Source organism: Balearica regulorum, chromosome 5, assembly GCF_011004875.1.
Source record: "Balearica regulorum gibbericeps isolate bBalReg1 chromosome 5, bBalReg1.pri, whole genome shotgun sequence".
In the NCBI taxonomy this organism is placed as follows: domain Eukaryota; kingdom Metazoa; phylum Chordata; class Aves; order Gruiformes; family Gruidae; genus Balearica; species Balearica regulorum.
The window spans coordinates 5,687,467-5,705,366 of NC_046188.1; the positions used below are offsets into that span (position 1 = coordinate 5,687,467).

Below are 17,900 nucleotides of genomic sequence, written 5' to 3' on the forward strand. Positions count from 1 at the left end.
TGCCCCAGCAGTGGTCTGAAAAATCACACCTGAAAGCCAGCCTGTCCCTGGTCAGACACATGCCAAGGATGAAGAAACTAACTTGAGCACCAGAGAGAGCAGAGGGATGTCAGGACAACACAAATCCTGGGATTTGAGAAGTGACTCTGTGACCATTGACAACAAGGTCACTCGTATACCTGGGACCAAATAATCTCCAGGTGGCCAAGGCCACCCCTTGCACAGCTCATTTTTTTGAGGTCTGGGTCTTAGCCAAGGAAGGTCGTGGACTGGAGGACTTTGAAACCAAGGCCAAGAAGATCAAGAAGCTTGGAAGTTCAAGCAGAGCACGGAGAGATTTGAAAAACTGATGTCTTTTCTGGGACAGTAAAGAGGGTCTCCAGTTGCGTATGACAGCAGAGCCACAAGACAGGAGGAAGGGAGCAGATCATAGATCAAGAACAGGACCTACTTTACTGGGTAAAATTCCAACACATTCGTCACTGTTTCTGCTGAACCTAGTAGCTCCTCAATTTAGGAACTGGTCTGGGCCCATATGCAGAGATAATAATTATTTTCCAAAATTATTTAAACTGATGGGAAGAGTTATTTATTCTTCTTTTTACACATTTTACTTAATTTATTCACTTTTCACCCAAGCAGTACATTGCTTTTTAAAACATGGCTTCAGAATATATTTATTTCATTGATTAATAATGGAGTAAATTAGTCTTTACTTACTTTTTGCTTAATGACCTAGCAAAGGCCTCAGAATTTGGCTTAATAACAGTGCTGCAAGATACTTTAACTGATGAATTATGGGATAATAATTAACATCCTTGCAGTTGTCAGGCACGAAGCCCAGTGATGTACAAAGCCTCTGCATACACAGGCTATAAATGATTTCAGTAGCCCAGTTTGATGTGTTTATTGCTGTGATATCATTGCTGATATTCGACATATCTGTAAAATATCCCGAGACCATCCTTTCTTTCAGTTAAAACTGTAAACATATTTAAGCTCCAGAACATCAACCGCAGATTTAATACAAACTGTTAGGAAACAAGCCCTCACCTAGGCATTTTCGTCTTAAGAACTTATTAAAAATATCAAGGCAAATTTTGCTTCCAGAAGGATCATCTTAGCATAAATCAGGGAGCTGTTCTCAGCTCTACAATTCTCTAATCATAGTTGATCTCAGCCTGACCTAAGCCAGAGCAATTTACAGCAGTTAAATGGCTGCTGTAATTTATGTGACCTGGTGTGGCTCTTTGGAGAGTACCCACCAGCTCAATAGACATATCCACTCCCGACAGGTCCTACCCAAGCAGCACACTGTGCAGCGTTTCATCTCTTCTAGCTTCTAACCAAACAGTTTATAATAGTGTGGAAAACTCAATTTTCAAAAAGAAAGAATAATTCAATCTGGAAAGATGGAAACAACATAGCACACTTGGATGAAGCCACCTGAAAACACAACCTGGAATCTAATTCTCTGCACATGGCATGAGCAAACTGTGAAAGGAGAAGACAAGCTACTGACCTCCCCGAGCATTAGTAAATAACAGGGCAGGAGACTCACGTAACTCCTAGTACTTCAGCACTCAAATACCACTTTGCAAGAAATATGCTTGGGCAGCTGATGATGCCCAGAGCTACAACCTACCTGTCAAAGCAAAGGGCTTCCCTGACCAGCTCCTCCATTCTAGTTGTGACGAGGATTGTAGGAAAGTCCAGTGGGACCAGAAGGTCCTCAGGTGGCACAGCAAAGACGCACCTGGGTGTTTCTATCCCTTCGCTAAGCAGCCCAAGTAAAGCCAAAGATGGCCCAAGTTCCACTTAAACTGATAAAGACCACAAGACTTAGTCAGTCAGTAAGAAAAACTAGCACAGCAACATCAATGCAGCCTAAGTTGTCTGGAAACAGCCATAAATATTAAAGCAGGAACCTCTCCAAAGCCCTTCGGTTTGAAACAAGCACCTTTCACTCAGAAGCCAACATGACAATCAAGTCTGTCTGAAAATCTGCCCTTAAGCAATAGATGAATGTGTCCATCCTTCAAAAAACCAAAAAAAAAATCACAAAAAAAACCCAGCTTATAAAAATGACTTCAGGTCATTTAGCTGTAAAACAATTGTTTATCTGCAGTTGACTGGGCTGCTTCATCAGATGTTGTACACCTCTGAAACGTCTGACATTGGGACTCATCATGAGGATGAGTCAAGAGCCAAGGGACTCTTTATAGAGGCTGTGCAAGTTGTCCGACATCTTCTGATCACACTCATCTATCTTCTCTGGGTAAAAGAACCTGTGAAAATGTCATAGGGTGGGGGAATCTAGAACAACTGCTATACCAAAGAGACATTGAAATCCATCTGTTTTACCAAAAGCAGCAAAAAAATGAGGAAGGCAATAACACACTTGCTAGAAAGTGGTTCTGTTACACTGTTAAGATACCAGTCAAAGCTTCAAGACAAGGCTAAAAGAAGTGAAGGCTTGAGCTGTGACTTTAAAACATATTTTTTGACCAGGTAGGTTTAGCAGATTTAGCTATCTGGTTAAAGCAGTTACTCTGTTGACACTGGTGTAATTGCCCATCTTGACTCAACAGAGCGGTACTCGTTCCCATCAGCAGCCATGCAGCTAGTGATTGCTGGCACCTCTATCCACCTTTGCCTGAACAAAGGTTTAAATTCAAGAGTAAAATTTCTGTAAAAACAATTAAAATGGAAGATTTGCAGCAGCTCAAGCTGCTGGAGAAGGTGTCAGCCCTCATGACACCCAAGTATAAGTGATCTCCTTGACTGTCAAGCTGTCTAACCAACGTAGAACCAACTGCCGAATTCTTGCTGCTTCTACAAATAGGACTATATTGGCATCAGCAGGAATCACAAACTTTCAAGGGCAGAGTGTAAACTTGCTGCGCAGGCTCCACCACGTACCTGATGCCACTTTGGTTTAGCCACTACTAAATTTATGCATACTGGATAGCAGGTGACTCTTTCATGAAAAGGGTCAAGTTTGGCAAAATTCAGCCAATTTTGAATGCTAAAGACTTAGCTTCAATGGGCCCTCTGATTTCTTAAAAGAAGTCTTAGGAATGAAAAGGTTGTTTCAGCAGAGAAGATGATCCAGTTTTGGTAGCACTTTCTTCACTGAGCGCACTTAAGCAGAACATTTAATCAATCCATTTAACATAAAGTGATGGTTTGCCGGCACGTGCAGAATTGAAAGCACTTTATTTTTAGGCTCAAGTGGTAGAACTTCAACCTGACAATGAAAAACATCACAATGATTTAATGACGACATCATTTTGGCAAACCCAGCAGTTTCCTGACATTCTGTCTGTAAAAGCAAATCAGGTGCTCTTAGGCTTTCTTGTGATCAGTTTTAAAACCAAAGGTTTTAAATGTACCACATGGCAGACTTCAGGCCCAGGAATGACTTTAAAGAAAATCAGCTTTACAAACGCCGCCTCAATGACTGTGGACATAGTCAGGAAACGATTGCAAAAGCTAGCACAAAGGACACACAGTACTTGCTGAAGAAGGAACGAGATACCAGAGGTTACAAGGAGAGAAAAGCAGAGATACCACAAAAATTCACCAAAAGGCAGGTGAGAAACAGTGAAAATTGTCATGGAAGGAATACAGAATGAAAGAGAGAAACTGGAAAGGAGGAAAAATGCTGAGGAGAATTAGCTTGAAGAGCAAGAGCTCCAGCAGAGATAGTGCATTTGTGCAGAAGCTTTGCCTCTGAAGATCAGAGGCAGAACAGGGCAAGAGACCTTTTTGGGACCAGTTACCATACCTGTATGCTCTTCCAAGGCACCCATCATAGCACAGCAAACAGTAATCCTGTCAAGCCTCAAGATCTGCCACTGCCCTGTATATGGTATAATATATCCCTCCAAGGGTGACACTGCAGGCAGTTTTTATACACCCTAAAGAAGATGCTGTCAGAGAGGTCCTTCAGGTGGAGGATTTGCTACAACCATACACTGCACTGTACAGATTCCACAATGGCCCTGAAGCCACCATTCTTCCAAAGACGTAAAGAAAACCAAAATTTTAAGCTTCCCTCCTCCACAAGGGCAGTAAGTTCTGAGAAAGGGTTTACTGGGTCCTGGTGCACTCCAGAAGGTGCCAGCAATCTTGTAATCCAGCGTCTTTCCAATAAAAATTAAGGAGCTTTTCATGAGACTTTTTCTCTGTTCTCATCCCTCCTGATCTCACTCCAAAGGGACAAAGCAACACTCAATGGCCAGCACTGTTCCATGCTACAAAGCAGCACACAACAGCCAGAGATCACCAAGCACAAAACGTTCTTGCACCACAGCTAGCTGGCACCAAGTTCAACTGGATCTCTTCCAGTCTACAGCAGGACAGCTCGAGATGTCTCACACCACTCCAGGTACTTGGCTAGAAGATGTAAGGATGTTGTCTCCTGACGAAAGCCACATCCTGCCCTGGGGGACAGACAGATGAAACACAGCTTCAGCTCTCATGAGAGAAAGCTGTGAAGAAGTGTGGACAAAGAAGTTTGTCCTGACAACACCTTGTACTCCACGGTTACCCTGGTTCAGGTGTTCCCAGCAGGCCTGAGAGGAGATCTGCCCTCTGCGGATCTGCCAGATGGGAAGGGCAGGACAGAAAGATGCATGACAGCTAGCAGGGACCTGCTTGCTGCCAGGATACAGGGCCAAGCTGTAAGTCCACAGAGGAAGATCTTTGCATCTTCTAATGAGGTCTCAGAGGAAATTAGCTGTAACTGTCTTCTGGGAAATACATGAGATTATTCCGCAGGTAGCGGACCGGCTGAAATGCCACAGCCTGAAGGCTTTTGAGATCTCTAAGACCTCAAGTGGTTTTGGACTAAGGGGCTCAGTGTCTTTGAAGAGAATTATTTTGGCAGGAAGCTTTGTAAGAAGGGACAAAGTGAAGACCCAAAGGTATGTCCCGCAAGAACCGACTGGTGATCAGAGACCTCACACCTCTATCAAGTACACCACAAGAGGTCCACAGGGAATGCCGTGAGTGTAAAGTTCCCATAAACATCCTAGCAACAACTCTGGCTCAGGTGTGTGTTGGGTTCAAAGTGGAAATAATCACCGAGTCACAGGCACTGATAGTTAAACTCCTCAGAGAAAAAACTGCAAAATGCTTTGCTACTGCAGCACAACAAATGGCAGGACTACTTTTTCAAGAAGAAAATGCTATTTTTTGGACAGCAGGCTTATCATGTGCAATTAAGAGTAAAAATTAGTGAAAGGTAGGCTGCTAACATCATCACTCAAATCCTTCCTCAGAGATATGCTGTAGTATAATAGAATTTCTCAAACCCAAGATAGGAAAAGCAGGCAGTCTCCTTTGCATGAAGATTAGCTAAAACGATGGCTTAATCTTTCTTTTGGACTGCTTAAATCCATGCTTCTCTTCACGAATCCAGAAGGCAAAGTTAAATGCAGATAAGGTGGCTGTCAGCTTAGGCAGGACCAGTGGAAAAAAAAGCCACAAACCCTTGAAAGTGTCTCTATTAATTATAAATCACTGAAAAGTGCTCAGCCAGCTAAGGTGGTGCAGATTATTGCTGGCACAGAGAAACAGCAGAGAGACCTTCCCTGGCTGCCAGCAGAGTTGTTTGAGTTTATATTGAAAAGTTAGGGAACGGGACAAGTTGGGTCCTCTTGGCCGTGACCAGCCAGAGTCACAAAGAGGTTTACCAGCCCCTCTGATTTCCCAGCTAAACCAGTGGGAGGAGACAGTAACAAGCTTATATAGCAGCTCCAGTCACTGAAGGATGAGATACCATCATCAAACCAAAACTAAGAAAGATCCAAGTCCAAGTCCACCAGGAACAAAAGGAGATAGGCTTAGTTGAACTTGGTCATAAACAGAGACTACCGACCCACAATCACTCCCCACCTGAGTGTGGCACATAAAAAGGAGACATGTTGCCTAAACTTTACAGAAAGCTTAAGAATATTCTCAAGGTCACATGAGAAGCTTGCAGAACAGCAGGGAACTGAAACCAAACCTCAGACCCATTTCCAGTCTTAACCCCCAAATCATCCTTTGTCTCCTCTCCAAATGCTCGTCTGAGCAGACTCAAGATCATTTGCAAGCTCTAAATAGAGTATAGAGAATGGAAAATAACTTTCAGCACTGACAATATTGTCCCTATTTAGCTAACAAGTATTGATTTTTTTTCCTCAGCTACTCAAACACAGATGAAAGCCGCACAGATTTGGTTCTTTTGTTTAATTCCCTGAATCCAGTCAGTGTTACTGATGCTGTCACCAGACTCTAAGGACTGATTACCCATGTGCTATTTAAAGTCAGGTGCTTACATCTCATTTTATCTGTGGACCAGTGGGAATTGTAGGTTATGCAGGAAGTTTTAACTTTTTTTTTCTTTTTTTTTTTTTTTTTTTTGTTGACAAAGCTCTCCCATGTGAAGGGACAGATCTCTGAAAAAACAAGCTGTTCTCAGAGCCAGAGAACAGATGTCGTCTTGTTCTCCTAGAGATTTATCCCTTTTCTACACAAGTGCAGAAACTCTGCTTCCACTTTTGCCATAGTTCCATATCTCCATGAAATTTTGGAAAAACTATTATCTTCCATTAATCACTTTATAAAGTGATTTCCCTGTCATTTCAAGCTGAAGGAGCTCCAGCTGAAGTTTTCTACCTGTGACTGAGAAAAACAGAAAGCAGTGGGGGAACAATTAGTCTATATATCATTTATTCTTTCTCTGTAGTTAGATCTTTCCTCTCTTAATTCATATGCAGTGAGCACTCCAGCATTTGCCTGCAGCCTCACCAGGTGTCCACATCCATTATGAAGATGAGCTGTCTTAACCAAGACGACAAATAAAGATGCTAATTTATCAACTGCCAATATTTTTGCCAGGCTTGCATTAAGAAAAAAGCCCCAGAGTTTGCAGGCAGTAGGGTCACAAGGCATGAACTCCAAGCCTCACAACTGTACTGCTGAAGGCAGTAGCAAACTTTGGAGATTTTAACATTTACAATTAAAATACAAAGTATTTACAATTCTTTGCCTTTAAGGCCTTCCCATTGGAAAATCCGTTCTGCCTGCTCACGCAAAGCAGAACCTCATTCAGGGATTTCTGCTTTAATTCAGCTTTCTTTTTGTGTTGCCAAATTGAAGACATCTAGTCTTGATGTCAAGATTGCAAGTGATAGAGGATTACAAACTGGGCACATATGCCTGTATGCCTGCAACATACACATCCTCCTGGTATTCCCCATATCCTATACAGGCTCATGTACCAGCCGCATTCACTGGCTCTCTGCTAAAATCTTCCCCAAAATCACGTACAGCAGTAAATGTATCTCTTGAAATGACTGCTACTCCGTTCCTCATTTCCAGTCAAGAGTACAATCACAGACAGGTTCATCTTGTAAGTAAATACATGAAGCCCCCAGAGACAGCTGTCACTGTTGCTGCAGCAGCACCCCTGCATTTCAGCAACATCCTTAAGAAACACAAATATGAACCACAGCAGCAGCAGAGAGCCATCTAAATTCTGTGCCCATCGCCACACTTCTTTCCCACAGTTGTAAATCTATTATAAAACATACTTTCAGACACAATCTGGGACACGTGCCTGATGCACATGGTATCGGGCTATAAATAGTCAGATATAGACAATCATACCAGCTATACTGAAGATTATTTGATTAAGGTGGGACTCTGCCCTGCTGAGCAGCCTGTGAGCAGCAGAGACACCTCGTAGACACTGGCTCGGATCAGCACAACCATCTCCCAGGAGCAGAGAGATGCTGAAAGACTGCAGTTATACCCCGTGCCCTTGGAGTGTTAGGGTTTTTTAGCCCACGTGACCAAAGTATTTCTAGTAAGTGGAATATTTCTGTAAGCAATAACTGAAGAGTGTAGAGCCTACTGGAAAGTCTAGTAAAGCCTATATGAATTTTCAGCAGTGTTTTTTACTGGTCCCTGCTGGTTTTATTTGGGGATTCAGGAGTAAGCAGACACTCATTGCTTCATTCAAAAAGTACTTGGCTAGCAAGCACCAGTGGGGACCATTTCAGCATTTGCAGCTGGACTTCCTAGAAGGAAGGCGGGCAGCAACAGAAGGTCAAAATACTCTGCACATTAATTTCACCTTATCCAACATCTCTGTACAACAGACACTGCACAGGGAGCTGCATTACTCTTTCAGAGCTGCCACATCTCATACACTGGGCATGAAATCGGTGCACATTCCCACAGCAAGAAGGCAATGGGTCTTGTATTGCTGGAGTGACGTGCAAAGCATTTCAGACCACACGAGTCCCAGCCTCAGCAGGGCAATGCAGAACTGGACTACCTGTTTAAATGCAGACAAATCTGAGCACGTGCACTGAACCCGCTCCTGTACATTACACCTGTGTGCTCATCTGCTAAGAAACACCGAAAGCCAGCGGGCTGCATTCTCCAGTGCTTTGTATTTGGCATTGTCACTCACACCATTACAAACCAGCATCGCACTTTTCTTCAGATTAGATTCACTGGAGCACTTTAACCCTACGTTGTTCAGATGTGGCAAGTTTTGCAAACCACAGTTAACAGTCAGACCCAAAGACTCAAGAAACTAGTTTGGATTCAGGGCAGAAGAGGAGCATTCGGAGCATTCAGAACCTGTGTTTGTAGTTCAGAGTGAAACTCCCAGCACAGAGCTGTTCCCCGCTGCAGCTGACGGGGCAGCAAGCTCCCTTGCCTGCAAACAAATTAAATTATATATAAACCAAACTGCCTGCTGTGAGCATCCGAGAGCTGTTGTGACTGGTGCTACCACAGTCACTGTTGGGTTGCTTAGCTCAGCTGAGCTCTTGGCTTGCCGCAGCGGTTTCTGCACTGGGACACAGTCAAGATGAGCCGCCGCAGCTTGTGGATCTGTTTTCCCCGTCCAGCCCAGCCAGGCCGCAGAGATCTGACTCAAGCCCAGCGGACAGTTTGACAAGGTGCTGGTTTTGGCAGAAAAGTCAGTTTAAAGTGTTTCCATCCCTTCCTTTCCTGAACATTTATTAATGCCATGTTCTCCTTTCTGACCACTTCCTCCCTTCAGCTGCATCCCGCTTGTGGGCCTGTTTCGTTAACTGGATCACTGAACCGATCAGGATGAAAACAGTGCCAAGCCCAAGCAGAGAGCTCTTTCTGAGAGACAAGGTCAGATCGCTCCTCCAAAGGGATGGAGCAGCAGAGGCAGCACCACAAAAAGCCCAGGGAAGTTTGATACTGCTGTTTCCTCTCTTTGTGTTACCCAGGTCACCGAAAAGCCACCTCTGAGGCAATAAGTGATATTTACACCACACAAAGTGTATGCTGTGTACTATCCAGCCAAGGGAGAAGTACCACCTCTTGGAAAAGACCCATTCTGAGTGCATCTCCTGCCTGAACCCTCCATCAGTCCAGTTACCAACACACATTTCAACTGCTCTGCAATGCAAAGTTCACAGGACCCAGCCATCAGCAATCCAAGGCTGAACTGTTCTCCGGTTCACAAACAGGTCTTTGAAAACTACTTGCATCCTGTTGGCCACATGCAATCTCAAAAGTGTAAAACGTAGCTGAAGAGGAAAAAAAAAATTTTAAAAAAAGCTTGCTCCACACATGCATCTTATCTGCTTATAAAGGAGGGCAGGAAAGTATCAGTAATAAAATACCTTGAAGACACACAGTCCTCATGAGGCAAGATTCCTCTGCAGTCACAGGGCCTCCCTACGAATAAAACACTGTAGACAGCGACTAAACATTACCATAATTCCTGGTAAAGTCAAAGTTACGAGGAAAAATGTAACTATGCCATAGACAGAATGAAGAAATGCCTTGCAAAAGGCATTGTGCAAAAGCCTTGTGAGATGGGCTGTGCAGGAAGAGGTTTCCCCGCTCGTTGGAAGTTTCCCAGCCTGCACCAGGATGAGCAGAAGACCATTCAACATGAAAAAATAAAACAAAGAAAAGCAAAGAACAGCTAGTCTCCATGAGGTCAGGGTATCTGCTAAGACCAGCATCCAACTCCATGAATAAGGAGTTTGCTAGAAACAGTGACCTAGTGGAAAGCCAAACATCTGTTCACACAAAATACTTCTGTTTCTAGGGATAACCCTCCCCAAAAGAAAAAAAACTTCCTGTCAGTACACATCCAAAGTCTAAGAGATCTTTAGAGCTCAAATAAAAAGTGAAAAAGATCACATGGACTGTAAAAGTTATCCTCCCCACAAAACTACTTCATTAGCACTTCTGTTCAGCCTGTTGCATGCTATCACTAAGTGCATCTAGCAAAAAATAGCATGCACTGAACAAAGTGGCAATTAAAACTCCAGAACATTTAAAACCCTGTTCACAACAGGGATTAGCTTTGCCTTGGGCAAGTGAAAGTTAATACAAGACCAATCCTCCATGTCAGGTCCATCTGCGCAGGAAACCCATCTCCAACAACAGCCATCAGCGAAGCTCAGCAGAAAGCCCAAGACCAGAAGTAAGCACAGTGGAATATTCTTCCAATTTTGTTGTTCTGTGGCTCAGTGGGTTCCTGGTAGATTTCTAGCAATAGCTTTAACTATTAGATCCTAACCTGCATTCAGTCCTTCCTTAGTGCTACAACAGAAATGTAAAACAGAACTAAAGTTGGAGTTGTTACATCCTGCATGAAGAATGCAGAGAGGACTCTGTGCCACCTTCTCACCAGGGAAGAGGAGTGAAAGGGGAGCTATAGGCAGCGAAACATGCTGGAATAACTTAAAGCCACCTAAAGACTTCTCTGAAATCTGTGGAACACAAAGCAGATCCCAGGTACCGCATGGGAGGTGGGGACACCACCTACCTCTGTTGTGCTAATCACAGCTTAGGTATGCAGCTCTGTATCACCAATCAGAATTTAAATTATTGTTCAACTTGAACCATTCAAAAGCAGCACAGCATCACCGTGATATGGTTCCCTTGTCTTTTCCAAGCTCTGCTAAATAACTAATTCCTCAGCAGAATACCAGAGATGAAGAACGCAAATATGAGGCACAAAACAGATAGCTCTGTTAGCTTCTCCCAATACAGCATTCAACTTTGCAGAGAGCAAAGAAACCGAGCTCCCAGTTTTACTTAATCCCACACAAAGCAGCATGAGCCGTGCTACAGCACTGGCTTCAGAGAGGTCCCTTCCAGGCCTACATTCTGAATCCACAGGAGTGCCACTGTGCCCAAATGTCCTGCTGATTGTTAGCAGCCACATCATCCCCATTAATCACACTTACCAGTGAAATCCCGACTCAGGCAGTGAATCCAAAAGCTAAAAACTGTCCTTTCTTTGGAGCAGGTAATTTTCATGGCTTTCAGGATATCCCAGAAAGTCTTGAATACAAGATGCCAGCATTTGGAAGAAAGGACACCAGACCCAAAGTGGATGCAGTTATGTTAATCACAACTAAGTATTAAAGCAAATGACCTTACAGAAGAAACCCACAGATTCCTCCTCTGGCGGCAATTTCACTCAACATCACGTTATCTGCTCCCACCTTCACCTCTGCTTGAGAGAAGTGGTCACAGGCAAAGCAATGAGATGTTCCTGATAGCGTGATGAGTCACTGTCATTAAGGATCATGCCACAGCCATCACCCTTGTGTGTCAACCATCTGATGATGAAAGCACCTCTCTCCTCAAGCTGATATGGCTCTGCTGACCACGTCTACATATACAGGCAGAGTTCAAGTCAGAGGCAACATCCCTGATCAAATCCAGGTCAGCTCTGTGGTCAAGAAAAGCCGCTCATTTGTAAAATTATTTTAAAGCACCAACTCACACCAGTCTGGACTGTTACAGCGGGGCTCAGAACAAGCCCTGATACGACCAAGGAGAGCACCAGCCCCAGGTAACCCAGCCCTTCTCCCCAGGCTTACACAGACACTTCTGCACACAAGACCTGCTCCTGTATCCACAGGAATGGTACCAATCTTTGTGCTATAACCATTAAGAAGCTTCAGAAACAACAAGATCCTTCCTTTCTTCCTGGAGAGAGATATGAACCGCCTGCTTTTCTATAACACCACTGTTTCTTCACTACACAAGCATACAAGCACAAAAAGCTTAGGCACGTAAAACTAACAGGAAAATAAATAACTGTGATAGAATACAACAAACAATTTGGGAAAACTAGAAGTGGTTTTCCCAACCGAAAGCCCAGTTTCCAGCAGTTTTGTCTCCTGCAATTACTTAGCTTTGGTATACATGATGATGCAAACTCAGACTGAAGCATTTCTTGTCATTAGAAAATGGATAAGGACCATCTGCTGCTTCTTCCTCTGACGTCTAGTAAGGGTTGAGCTCATGCTATAGACCTTCCCAGAGCCAGGTCCAGAGGACTTCCCTCCTTAGCCTGCCTGCTGTATGCCCTGAACTAGCAAAAAGACAATCTCTTCGAAACTGAATCTGGATTCAACTGCGATTCCAAGAGATCCAAAGGTCCAAGGGATTCAAAATTCTGGAGAGGATAAGATGAGCACCACAGGCACACATGCAATGACAGCAACATTACTGCCTCATATCCTGAGAAAATGAGATTGAAAAGAATCATTGCAACTAGTGTTCAATATATATGAATGAACAGCCAGCAATGTATAGAACAGAATTCCAAAGAAATTCAGTATAAAAGGGTTAATAAAGGTCCACACAGTATCTATTAACAACAAAATGAACTTGTGTGAACCAGCATCAGGTAGCTTCCACCATTATAATTTCTGGACGCATGTGTCAGAATTCACCTCCGTCTTCGTATCATCTGGCAGCAGCGAAACAAGAGGGGGGAAAGGGACCAACGTTACTGATGCAACATTACTGGTCTTGTAGTAAAAATATTCATTAGTCTCAGGAGAGAAGTTGAAGCTGGCAAGTAAAATGGGATTTTGTGTCCCCTGGAGAATTCCAAAGCAGCAAGCAATACAAACTCATTCAGCTACATTCCTCATTTGAGAGAAGTCCATTTTTTAATAAGTTGCAAATCTTCTGCAAGCAAAGCTTGCTTTTAAGGACAGGTACTGTCTTTCATTAGCCAAATTGATATATCGTCATTAAATCTGACACTTGAGCACTTCCAGCTTCCAAGGGCCAGTTTGTTGGGTTTTTTTTAAAAGTAGCATTATCCAGAAGGAGAAGTTTCTCCAGCAAACCACAAATGTCTTCAGGTAAAGTGGCTCACTGCAAGGAACAAATCCAACTGGAGAAGTTTCGGTGTTTCAGAGTATTAGTCTTCCTTAGTAATTAATTAGTTTATTAAAGGCTTAGTGAAATTTTATTTTTTAAAGTGCATGCAAAGAATTTTCTGCTTTATTGTCTTCATAATATGTTTGTGCAGCTTAGCAAAGCCTATGTCCCATTCACTAAATTAATAAGTTGTATGCTTTCTTTCTACAGACAACAAATTGAATTAAACTGTCTGGGGAGGTGTATTCTCTTGAGAATTCTCATTGGGGAATTAATTTGAAATACTGGTTTTTTGCAAGTAGCTTTCAATGCTTTTGTTAGAAGTTGAAGGGAGAAACTACATTCTGGAGATAGAAATTCAACTGTAGACAGTCACAGGGTAATTTGAGTACAATTCTGGAAACTAAGCCTGTTTTTAAAAATGAAGAAAAAAAGTCTGGTTCAAAGACTTGGTAGAGAGGCCCCCTTAGGCAGAATTGGACGGTCTTGGTTATGTTGGTTAGCTTAGATGATGTCTGTCCCAGTTTAAAGTCTCCAGGACAGATCAAGTCTGATGAGGAGCAGGTGAGGGAACTGGGGTTGTTCAGCCTGGAGAAGAGGAGGCTGAGGGGAGACCTGATCGCTCTCTACAACTACCTGAAAGGAGGTTGTAGCCAGGTGGGGTCAGTCTCTTCTCCCAAGTAACAAACAATAGGAAGAGAGGAAACGGCCTCAAGTTGTGCCAGGAGAGGTTTAGATTGGATGTTAGGGAAAATTTCTTTACTGAAAGGGTTATCAAACATCAGAACAGGCTGCCCAGGGAAGTGGTTGAGGCACTATGCCTGGAGATATTTAAAAGATGTGTAGATATGGCACTTAGGGACATGGTTTAGTGGTGGACTTGACAGTGCAAGGTTTGCGGTTGGACTCAATGATCTTAAGGGTCTTTTCCAACCTAAATGATTCTATGATCATTACTAGTCTTAGTTTCTACTGGTATGAAAATTATTAGTAAGCAAATATCTGCTGTAAGACTCTGGGAAGTCCTCCGCAATGAAGATGACAACAAGTGTTGCACTTTGACAACTCCTTAGAGTATCATTAAGACAGCACCAGTCTGCCCTTTACTTGTACAGCACCCAGGTCCCACCAGGGGGTTAGTTTGGTCCATCAAACACTTAATAATCTGAATGTTGCCCCTTTGCCAATGGGTAACTGAAGCCCAGAGGTTTTTCATTGATGCTTCACCCTGGAGAGAGCTGAAGATCTGCAACAAACCCTGAAGTTTCCGTATAGCTGCCTCAAGTGAGATGACAGACTTTTTAGTAGGGCCTGTAGCAATAGGACAAGGGGTAATGGTTTTAAGCTAAAAGAGGGTAGATTCGCACTAGATATAAGGAAGAAATTTTTTTTACAATGAGGGTGGTAAAACACTGGCACAGTTTGCCCAGAGAGGTGGTGGATGCCCCATCCCTGGAAACATTCAAGGCCAGGTTGGATGGGGCTCTGAGCAACCTGGTCTAGTTGAAGATGTCCCTGCTCACTGCACGGGGGTTGGACTAGATGACCTCAAAGGTCCCTTCCAACCCAAACCATTCTGTAATCCTATGATCCTAAGACTGACAGCACAAATGACCATTTCTTCTACCAGGCACTGGGGCCCAGTGCCAGCACCTGCTCTTGAGAACTAACTGCCATTAGAAACCAAGTCAAAGGAAAAAAAAAGAAAACAAAACAAACAAGGGAGGAGAGAAACCTCAATTTCCAGCATTACACAATTGTGGTCCTTAAACAATGCCAGTGCTGTGCAACCACCACAGATACTTCTTTTGCAATGGATTCGCCTGTGCTCTACTAATCCAGAACTGGCCTCTTTAGCAGCTGGCAGTGAAAAGAAAGTGCCAAGTCATCTATTTCCACATTTGGGGATGATGAAAAGCACTTGAAAATGCTCAGCACTTCTGCAGTAATTATAACAAGCACAGTACTTGTTTTGGGAAAGTATAATGTATTCTGGTGAGCAGAATCACATCAAAGAGGAAGCTTTCAGACACTTCAAGGAGCAGAATATGAAGACATATATAGATATAATTATCACCAAGGTCACAAGTCCCTCTTAGGCAAGGATCACAGGAAGGAGAAGCGGATGAGGGAAGTGTAGTGGACATATAGCTGAGCTGTAGGTTGATGTAACATAAGTTCTCATTACCTAGATACGGTGCAAGCCGGGCTGGTACTGCAGCAGTGTGGCTCACTTTGCATGATTTTTCTACCTGATGATGAGCTATGGCTGTTCAAAGACTCCAATATTTCTCTTGGGACAGTGCTCCACAGCTGTCTGCTTCCTCTAAAGGGCTCAAAGCTGGTCAGCGGCTCCAGCACAACGCATCAAAGGGTCTCCCTGTGAATCCCCGTTTCCTCCCCACAACCTCAATTTTGCTACACAGCGGCTGTGTAGGCATCGGTGCATGTCTGTCTGAATGATGCCTCTACCCCATCACCCAGTGGATGTGAGTACATGTGAGATAAAGAGTTATAACTACAATGCACCTCTGTCTACAGCCCCAGGCCGGCCCATTGCAAGGGAAAGGGGGCTGAAATCAGTAGAAAAATCAAAGGGATTCAGCAAACGTAGCTGCTGGCTAAGCCAGGTCTGGGAAGTTTGGCCAAATTTTTGTTGTTTAATTGGCAACCAAACTGGGGACTTAATTTAATCAGTTCAGCCTCATCATCATCAACTGCTCAGAAATCTCATGCAAAGTAACATGCAGCATGTTCTAGTCACAGATGCAAGGTGGAATTACATGCAAAATTACTTTTCTTTTTGGCCTCATTTGGAGGTAGGGAAAAGAAAAAAAAATCTGGTGCACCTGAAAAAAAAAAAGAAAAAGTAACACAAAACTAAAATGCATTTGAAAACCTCACTTGGTATTTTTTTTGCCTTTTGACTTCCAGTCATTGCTGGACATGTTCAAGTCCCCTTGTCTCCATCTAGCATGGAAATAAGCAAATCCAGAACAGCAGAGCCAGCAAAGCCTGGCTTTTAAGGATTTCCCACTCCACACTGGCCTCTTGCATCAGTTCTCTGACTTCCAATACTAATTACTCATGGAATTTATAAAACCTTAATACTAATCATCTATTTTTATTCCAGTAAGAATAATTTGTAAGATCAAATACCCTCAAGATCTGCATCTAGCTTGCTTCAAATAGGACAATGGGTTTAAAAGTTATGAGTTAACAACAAAGAGAACCACACTAACACACAATCTCAACTGTCTCCCAAGAAAGCATGCTAAAAATATGGCATCCACCTGAAGCCAGGATTTACTGAAAACACTGTGCAGTTTCTCAGATGCATTTTCTCTGCAATGTTTCATACAGTAACCTGTTATTTTCAGTGAAGAAGATTAAGAACTGAGGTCGTTTGCTGAACACTGAGGCTGGCAGCTTTATCTTGTTAGTTAACCACAGAAGTCCTTTGCCTGGCAGGGTGCAAGCATGCGAGTACTAAAAATATTCAGCTGAGATGGGGCAGTGTTATCTTATTTGAATAAGAGGAAGGGGAAAACAAGCACAGAATAGTTTCTTGCACATTTCCATAGACAAAAAGCTTAACCCAACCCCAGCCTCTCTCCTCAGATACTCAAGGGTTTTCTTTATTCTTTTACTCAAGGATTTTTTTTATTTTTTGCCATACAATTTCAGGCATAGAGAAGATGAGATGACGATGGCACTGTCCCAAGATGAGTGCAGCAAAGAGATGTGTTCCTCCTTCCTGCCTGACCATCAGCTCCACTGTTTCCAAAGGATTTATGGCAAGGCGGTGTGTGACCAGCTCCAAGATGAATCACACCTCCTGCCCTCACCTAATGGCTCTCCAAAGGACAGGAAGGCAAATCCTGCTTCCCAGACTGCTGCCAGCATTCTTCATTAGAATTTTGCAACTTTGCTTTTTCTGGAAGCCTGAGATGCTAATGCAACATGCTTGTGAGACCCCCTGCTTGACTGGTACAGTTGGAGGTGTATTTTGCGCTGCGACTACTATTAGGAAAGGTCTCTCCATGCCCACTACCTGTCCTTGGTCTCCCCTCCCTAGCGATCCCATTTTTGCCTCCAGCCACCCAATCTCAGTTCTCCCCCGCACAGCTCACAGTGTCTAAAATTGCTAGTCTGGAAAGATGAAAGAAATAAAAGTATTTGTGGTGCCTTTTTCCACATCTGTGTTTGCTTTCTGCTGGTTTAGTGAGTTAAATCAGCACAGCGCTGACTCACACACCCTGAGCCGGTGCAAAGTAAAGTGGGAGCACAGCGCAGTTTCTGCAATTTGACTTGCAGCGTTTCAGTGCTACAGGCTGGAAACGCAGCAAAAGGAATCTAAGACTCGGGATTTTTAACGTTTTTTTCCCCACAAGAACCTGCTGAGGATGAGAATTGTCCCTGTAAGCCTACATGTTGTGCCTCAGGGACTCTTTAAGCACCACATGGACAAGGAGAAGCAGGGCCGCAAGCTGGACTCCTCCAAATCCCTTAAAATATACCTTGAGACTGCACTGCCAGTTCCATCCTCTGTCATTCAAAAGCCCCTCAGCCCTCACCATCAAACACAGGCACTGCAAAGCTCGTCCTGGCTGGTAACGTATGCAGCATGACATTCCCCATCCTTCTCTACCTTCCACTAGAGCAGCAGGGACTCTAGAGCAGGAACAGCAATTTGCATTACA

At 43.5% G+C, this 17,900-nt stretch overlaps 1 protein-coding gene across 3 annotated transcripts in view; it reads right to left on the reverse strand.

The window, feature by feature from the left end:
• SLC35F4 (solute carrier family 35 member F4) overlaps window positions 1-17,900 on the reverse strand; it is a 131,993-nt gene that overhangs the window by 69,800 nt on the left and 44,293 nt on the right. The window lies entirely within an intron of this gene.